Source organism: Callorhinus ursinus, unplaced genomic scaffold (genome assembly GCF_003265705.2).
Source record: "Callorhinus ursinus isolate GAN/ISIS: 27379988/994484 unplaced genomic scaffold, GSC_fseal_2.0 scaffold8, whole genome shotgun sequence".
NCBI lineage: Eukaryota > Metazoa > Chordata > Mammalia > Carnivora > Otariidae > Callorhinus > Callorhinus ursinus.
In genome coordinates, this window is record NW_027397070.1 from 977824 (window position 1) to 985351 (window position 7528).

A 7528-nucleotide genomic window follows, 5' to 3' on the forward strand; every position below is an offset into this window, starting at 1 on the left:
GAGAAAATCTTTAAGACCTGGGGCTAGATTTGAGAATAAAGTTCTTAGATTTGACACTAAAAGTATCACGCACACACACATGCGCACACATACTGGACTATATCAAAATTAAAACCTTTTCCTCTGCAAAATACCCTGTAAAGAATATGAAAAGATAAACTACAGACTGGGAGTAAACATTTACACACCATGTATCTGGCACAGGGCTTATATCTAGAATATATAATGAACCCTTATATCTCAACGGTAAAAAGAAAAATAGAAAAAAGTTCTCTTTCACCAAAGAGAACACACAGATTGCAAATAAGCACATGAAAAGATGTTCAACATGATTATCCATCAGACAAACGCAAATTATAACCGCAATGAAATATCATTACATACCACAGTGGCTAAAATAAAAAAATAGTGATAACACCAAATACTGGCAAACATGTGGGGAAACTAGATCATTTAGAAATTGCTAGTGGGGATGTAAAATGGTAAGGCCCTCTGGAAAATAGTTTGGTAGTTTCATAAAAACTAAATATGCTTTACCATATAATCCAGCGATTGCACACTTGGGCACTTATCTTAGAGAAATGAAAACTTATATTCACACAAAAACCTGTACATGGATATTCATAGCGCTTTATTCATAACAACCAAAATTTGGAAAAACTCAAATGTCCTTCGATGGGTGACTGATTAAGCAAACTGTGGCACATCCATACCATGGAATACTACTCAGAAATAAAAAGGAACCAACAGGTTGGAAATACACAATAACTTGAATAGATCTCATGTTTTTATTACTCACGTGGGGTGAAAAAAAATCTCAAAAAGTTATGACTATACAAATCTATTTATAGAGCATTATTGAAATAAAATGGTAGGGATGAAGAACAGATTAGTGATTGTCAGAGCTTAATGACATCATGCTACAAAGGGGGGTAGCATGAGGAAGCCTTGGGGTAGGAAATCATTGTGCATCTTGATTGTGGCAGAGGATCTATACATATAATACACATGAATTCATGTATCTGTAAATATATAAAATTGCATAGAACTATACACACACACATACACACACACTCAAATGAGTGCATGCAACACTGTGGAAATCTAAATAAGCTCTGTGGATTGTACCAATGTTAATTTCTTGGTTTAGATATCATTGGAGCAGACTGGGTGAAAGTACATGTGACCTCCCTGTATGTTTTTTGAAGCTTCCGTGAATCTATAATCATTTAAAATTTCAAATATTTTAAAAATATTTTATTATTTATTTATTTATTATTTATTTATTTATTTAGAGACCACACTCTCACATAAGTGGGGGGAGGGGCAGAGGGAGAGAGATACTCTGAAGCAGACTCCCTGTTGAGTGCAGAGCTGGATGCGGGGCTCCATCCCATGACCCTGAGATCATCACCTGAGCCGAAACCAAGAGCTGGACGCTTAGCCAACTGAACCACCCAGGTGTTCCCCAAAATTTAAAATATTTTTAAAAATTTAACAAAATTCCCATCAAACATGTAGCACTGGGTGATATACACAAACAATGAATCTAGGACCACTACATCAAAAACTAATGATGTACTGTATGGTGACTAATATAACATAATAAAAAAAATGAATTACTAGAAAAATAAAATAAAAAAAATCAAACTCAACAACTGTGAATCATCTCCTTTGGCTCTGTTACACATCACATATTCAGCTCCCCAGTTCTTGTAGTTCCAATCCTGCACAGAGCTCCTGCACTAATCTTGCAGTTATCTTTTCACTTTCTTTCTGAGGCACACATATTCAGTGACAGGGAAAAACTGTCTTTTATATATGATTTGTAAGAGTCAGAGTTTGCTAAGTGTAGTTAGAATAAATTATATCAGTAAATGATAAATTGTATACAAGTTAGTGCAATGATTTTTAGATCACTAAGAAATTATCCAACTCTCAAAGAAAAAGCAAAAAAATGAACATTGTACTGTTAGTACTACAAATTCTGTGTAGCTCATATTTTTTGGTTACTGAGTGAGAGGACAGATGGAGTGACATCAAAGCAGTGCATCTGAGAGCTGATTTTTTTTCTGGTGTGCAAAGCATGCTATTTGGACAAGTCTGAAGAGAACTATACAAACGGTGGTTAACTGAACAAGATAATGCATCTTCAATGACAAAATCCAATGGAGTGTCATAGAATCAAACAATTAGGCATTACTAGTTTTGCCATAGATATCCTAGCCTAATTTCAATATTAGCATTGATTAGTATTTCAATATTAGTATTAGTATTGAAATATTATGTTACCCTCTAAATTCAATAGCTCTTATTTTTTGTAGTAATGTGAGCACTGTCTAGAACATGATTACTTTGAAATTTTTACATATCTTTTTAAAACCAGACATGCTGCTTCTAAAACTCAAGTGAGGATGAAATATGCAGAAAATCAGAATCAAGTTTGCAACAGAAGAATAATGGGAATTGGGTGGACCCAAAACTCTATCATACTTCAAATAATATTTTAAAGCTGGAATAATTAAAAATAGTACTAGCAAATGTAGAACCAGAGAGACTATGGAAGAGAAAAGAGAAGACAAAAATAGAAACAAATTACAAATAGGAAATTACTATACCACACAGGTAATGCTTATCCGAGAGAAAACAATGGAGCAGCAGATAATGTTGGGGCAGTTGTCTAGCCACCTAAAAAAAATTGGCCCCTAAACTTACTCTTAGGTCAAAGTAATTCCACGTGGTAGACTGAAAATACTAAATTTTAAACATAATAGGAAATTTCAGAATTTTTTAAAAGCAATCTTGGAATCAAGACTTTCTAAGCATGCCTCAGATTTCAAATTTCAGGCAAAATAAACAATAAATAAGAGCACATCAAAGCAAACATTGCTACATGGCAAAAACATCATCAAAAAGCCAAAATCAAATACCAAAATGGAATAAAAAGATTAAAAAACAGGGAAAATGTAGCTTTCCTATATAAAGAGCTTTTTAAAATTAATAAGTAGATTAACTCTCCAAAAAAATTGCACCAATAATAGCTAATATTAATCAAGTATATTTGCTATGTCCTAGCCATTATTCTAATTGTATATAACTATATATATGTAATCTATCTATGTCAATACATATTTCAAATGATACAGCAATTCTAGAAGGTATGTACTATTTTTTCTCTACTATTTAGAAAATCAGGGAAAAGCAGGCTCTCCGCTGAGCAAGGAGTCCAAGACTGGGTTCAATTGTAGGACGCTGGGATCATGACTTGAGCTGAAGGAGGATGCCCAACCTACTGAGCCACCCAGACCCCCAGAACACTTACTTTTACTGTATGTCATTTATTTATGTAAAATGTTTGTGATTTGCATGGGTAATAGTTACCCTCCCCCAACACACACACAGTGACTTTCTGATTCCTTTGAGGTCTAGAAATGGAGAGGTCTTTTTTCCCCTCTGTTATGTTCTTCCCTCCCTCCTATAACTCTGAAGTTTGTGACCCTGCGTTTTGGTCACACCTGGTCCCTGTAGCCAGGCATAAAATTATTTGAAGAAATGGATTTCTTATATTCCCTATTTCCAATCAGTGAGGTTTTCAGACCTAGCCACACCCTATTTGGTTTCCCTCTTTTTGAGCTCTAGTCCTTTTAAGATGTCACCTGCTGAGATTCTTATATATTATACAGAGAAACACAATCCATTACACCTATACTTGGGTCCAACTCTTTTATAACCTCTGGTAGCAGTTTAAAGGCCATTCAAGGAACAATGAAACAATTAAAAGTATAAGTAAGGGAAAGCTTTTCTGACTATTACTTTGAACCTCATGGATACTATGCTCACCAAAAGCAAAATGTCCATCCATCAATCTTTTCTTTGTAGGCTGCATGAAGTGGGTGCTGTGAGATTGTGTCGTTGACCAGGAGGTGGCAGTGGTTCTATTCCTCTCCTTCCTTGAATTCTTAAAACATCAAAAGCATGAAATTTACTTTTGATTGACTGAGACACTAACAGAAAGGCTCTCTCCCGCGTCAGAGAACAAGAGCCAAGACCCAGAGACAGCGCCTCTGAGAAGATTTGGAATCCTTAGAAATTGTACCAAGACTCAAACGTCAGGATGGAGAACATGCTGGAATGTACGTTCATAGTTTTGTGGCTTCAGCTTGGCTGTAAGTTGGAGGTTAAGAGAGGAGAACCACCAAGAACACATTTATCCAAAGCTGGGGAGAAGAGATAGGGGTTCCGTGTCAGCTCACCCCGGGGTTTTTTCTTGTCGGAATTTTTCAAAACTGCTGTACCAAAGGCTTTGTATCATTTCTGATTTTGTTTTCCTCAACAGGGTTGAGTGGAGAAGACCATGTGGAGCAGAGTCCTCAGACCCTGAGACTTCAGGAGGGAGACAGTATCAGCCTTAACTGCAGTTACACGGTCAGCTACTCTAAAGGGCTACAGTGGTATAGGCAGGATCCCAGGCAAGGCCCGGAAGTCCTCTTCCTCCTATATTCAGTTGGTGATAAGAAGCAGAAAGAAAGACTAAAAGCCACACTATTAAAGGAGGGAAGTTCTCTGCACGTCGAAGCCTCTAAACCTGAAGACTCAACCATTACCTCTGCGCTGTGGAGACACAGTGCTCCCAGGCAGCCCCAGCCTGCACCCAAACCCTGCAGGTGCACTCTGGAATAAGGGCATCTCTGCTGTTTCTCCTCCTCAAAGAAGTACTTACTTAGCATTCAGAGCCTCTTTCCAAGTGGTCTATGGAGAACAAAGTCTTGTGACACAGCTAGATGACACAGATTACTGTTCCTTCTGTCCTGGTATCCTGGACAGTCTCCTTTGTGTGTTCCTGCATCAGTCTGCTCTTTATAACAGCCCAGGGTTTCCCTTACATGGATACAGAAGGGATAGCTGTGCAAATGGACAGCCTTGGTTTCTTGTTTTGGGTCACTTGAGAAGAGACTGCCCAGGAATACACACTCTTCCCAGAAATTTTTTTTAAAGTATTTTACATTCTCTTCTAATAATCTGGTCACATCTCTATTAAGTGAATCTTTTCCATTTTAATATAGTCTTCTTGAAGCCCACATCTCCACCAGCCATATTTTTACATTTCTCTTCTCCTTAATTACCAAATTAGTGGAAAGAATTGTCTGTACTCACTGTGTCCATTTCCCCAACCCCCATTCTTCACCCCCACTGGAATCCGGTCTCTATTAGCATCACTCCAACAGAATCTTTTGCCTTCACTCCCATGGCTTTGGTGTTGTTAAAACCAAGGGATGGTTGCTTTATGCAGTCCTCATCTTGTCTGAAATTCTCAGTGGTCTCTCCTCCCTTCTTTTTAAAAATAAATGTTCTTTCTTTTACTAAGACCATACTTCGTATATTTACAAAATCAAATAACACCCTTTTTTGGGTCCCACTCCTCCACAATACTCCAGCCCTGCCTCCCTGATGGCATCGCTTTTAATTCTCAAGCGGTGGCAGTGACATTTACTTCAATATTTTTAAATGCTGTTACTTTGGGGCGCCTGAGCGGCTCAGTCGGTTAAGCATCCGAGGTTAAGTATCCGACTCTCGGTTTAGGCTCAGGTCATGATCTCGGGGTCATGAGATCAAGCCCCACCTGGGGCTCTCTGCTCATCGGAGAATCTGCTTCCCCTCTCTCCCTCTCCCTCTGCCCCTTCCCCCATTCATGCACATTTTCTCTCTCTCCCTCTCTCAAATAAATAAATAAATAAATCTTTTAAAAAATGCTGTTTCTTTGTTTTCTCTCTCTTTTTTATAATTGAGTTATAACACATATAATCAAGTGCACAAAACTTAAACCTACAGCTCAGTTAAACTTGTTTATAGTTATGTAATACCGTCCAGATCTACACAGCGAGCATTTCTGTTGCTCCAGAAGATTTTTCACTTGCCCCTTCCAATTCAACAGCCCTTCTTTCCACTCTCCACCTTGAGTAACCACTGCTCTGAATTCTGTCATCTATTCTTGAACTTCACGTGCCTAGAATTGTGCAGGATGGTGCAGTATGTATTCTCATATCTGGCTTTCTTCACTCACCATATTATCTTTGCAATTTATTGATGTTGCTTGTTCTTCCCTATTGATGTGTAGAGTTTCTTTGTCTGAATAAACAATTTATTTACCCATTCTCCTTGAAATAGACATTTGGGTTGTTTGGATTGTTTAGAGTTTGGTGTCATTATGAAAAAGTCTACTAGAAATAGTCATTTAAATGTCATTTGATGGACATATGAACCTCATTACTTTTGGATAATTCCACTGGAATGGATTTACTGGGTCATAGACTAGGCATATTTTTAGCTTTCACGGCTGTTGGTAAACATTTTTACAAAGAATTGAACCAACTTAAAATCTTATGAGCAACATGTGAGAGTTCCAGTTACTCCATATTCTCACCAAAAAGTGGTATATGAGTTTTCATTTTGTTTTTAATGTAAGCCATTCTGGTGACGTATAGTGGTAGCCCATAAAATTATGGTTTTAATTTGCTTCTCCTGAGGAATAATGATGCTGAGCACCTTTTTATATGCGCATTGGCCATCTGGATATTCTTTTGTATCCAGTATCTGTTCAATTCTTTTGCCCATTTGTACGATTGTTACCCACATGCATGCGTTCTTTATATATTCTGGCTATGGGCTCCTGTTAAAATTTTGTACTGTGAATTCTCTCCTAATTTGTTGCTTGGCTCTTCACTTTCATAATGATGTCCTTTGAGGTACAGAAGCTCCCAGTTTTAATAAAATCCGGCTAATCATTTTTTCCCATACTGGTTAATATATTTTGTGTGTCCTGTTGAAAAATCTTTGCCTACTTCAAGGCATGGACATGTTTTTTCATTTAGGTCCATATTCCACCTCACGCCAATATTTGTGATAATATGCGATAGGTGTCAAGGTTCTAATTGCTTCATAACCATTAAGTGAAAAGATCATCCTATCTCTCCTAGAATTGCAGTGGCATTTTTATCACACATCAAGTGACTATACACTGTTTATTATCATTCCACTCGTATGATAATGTGTTTATTCATGTGGTTTTATAGTAAGATTTGAAACTCATTGTGTTTTTCCTTCATCTTTGTCCTTCTCCATATTATTTTATCTACTCTAGGTCCTTTGCAATTCCACACAAACTTTAGAACCGATTCCTAAATTCTAAATCCTTTTCAATTTCCACAAAATTTCTGTTGCAATTTTTATTGGTTTTTCATTAAATCTATGAGATCATTTTGGGGAGAATCGATATCTTAGCCATTTTGAGTTTCATGTCATAAATATAGACTATCAATTTATTTAGGTCACCTTCCATTTCTCTAAGCAATGGTTTCAATTTTTAATGTAGTGATCTTGCACTTCCTATGTCAGTATAGAAATCCCATGCAATTTTTAAAATGTTATTTTCCAGTTGTTGCTAGTGTATAGAAATACAACTGGTTTTTATATATTGACTGTATATTCACTGAACTTGCTAAATTTAGTAGTTAATTCTAATCACTTGTGA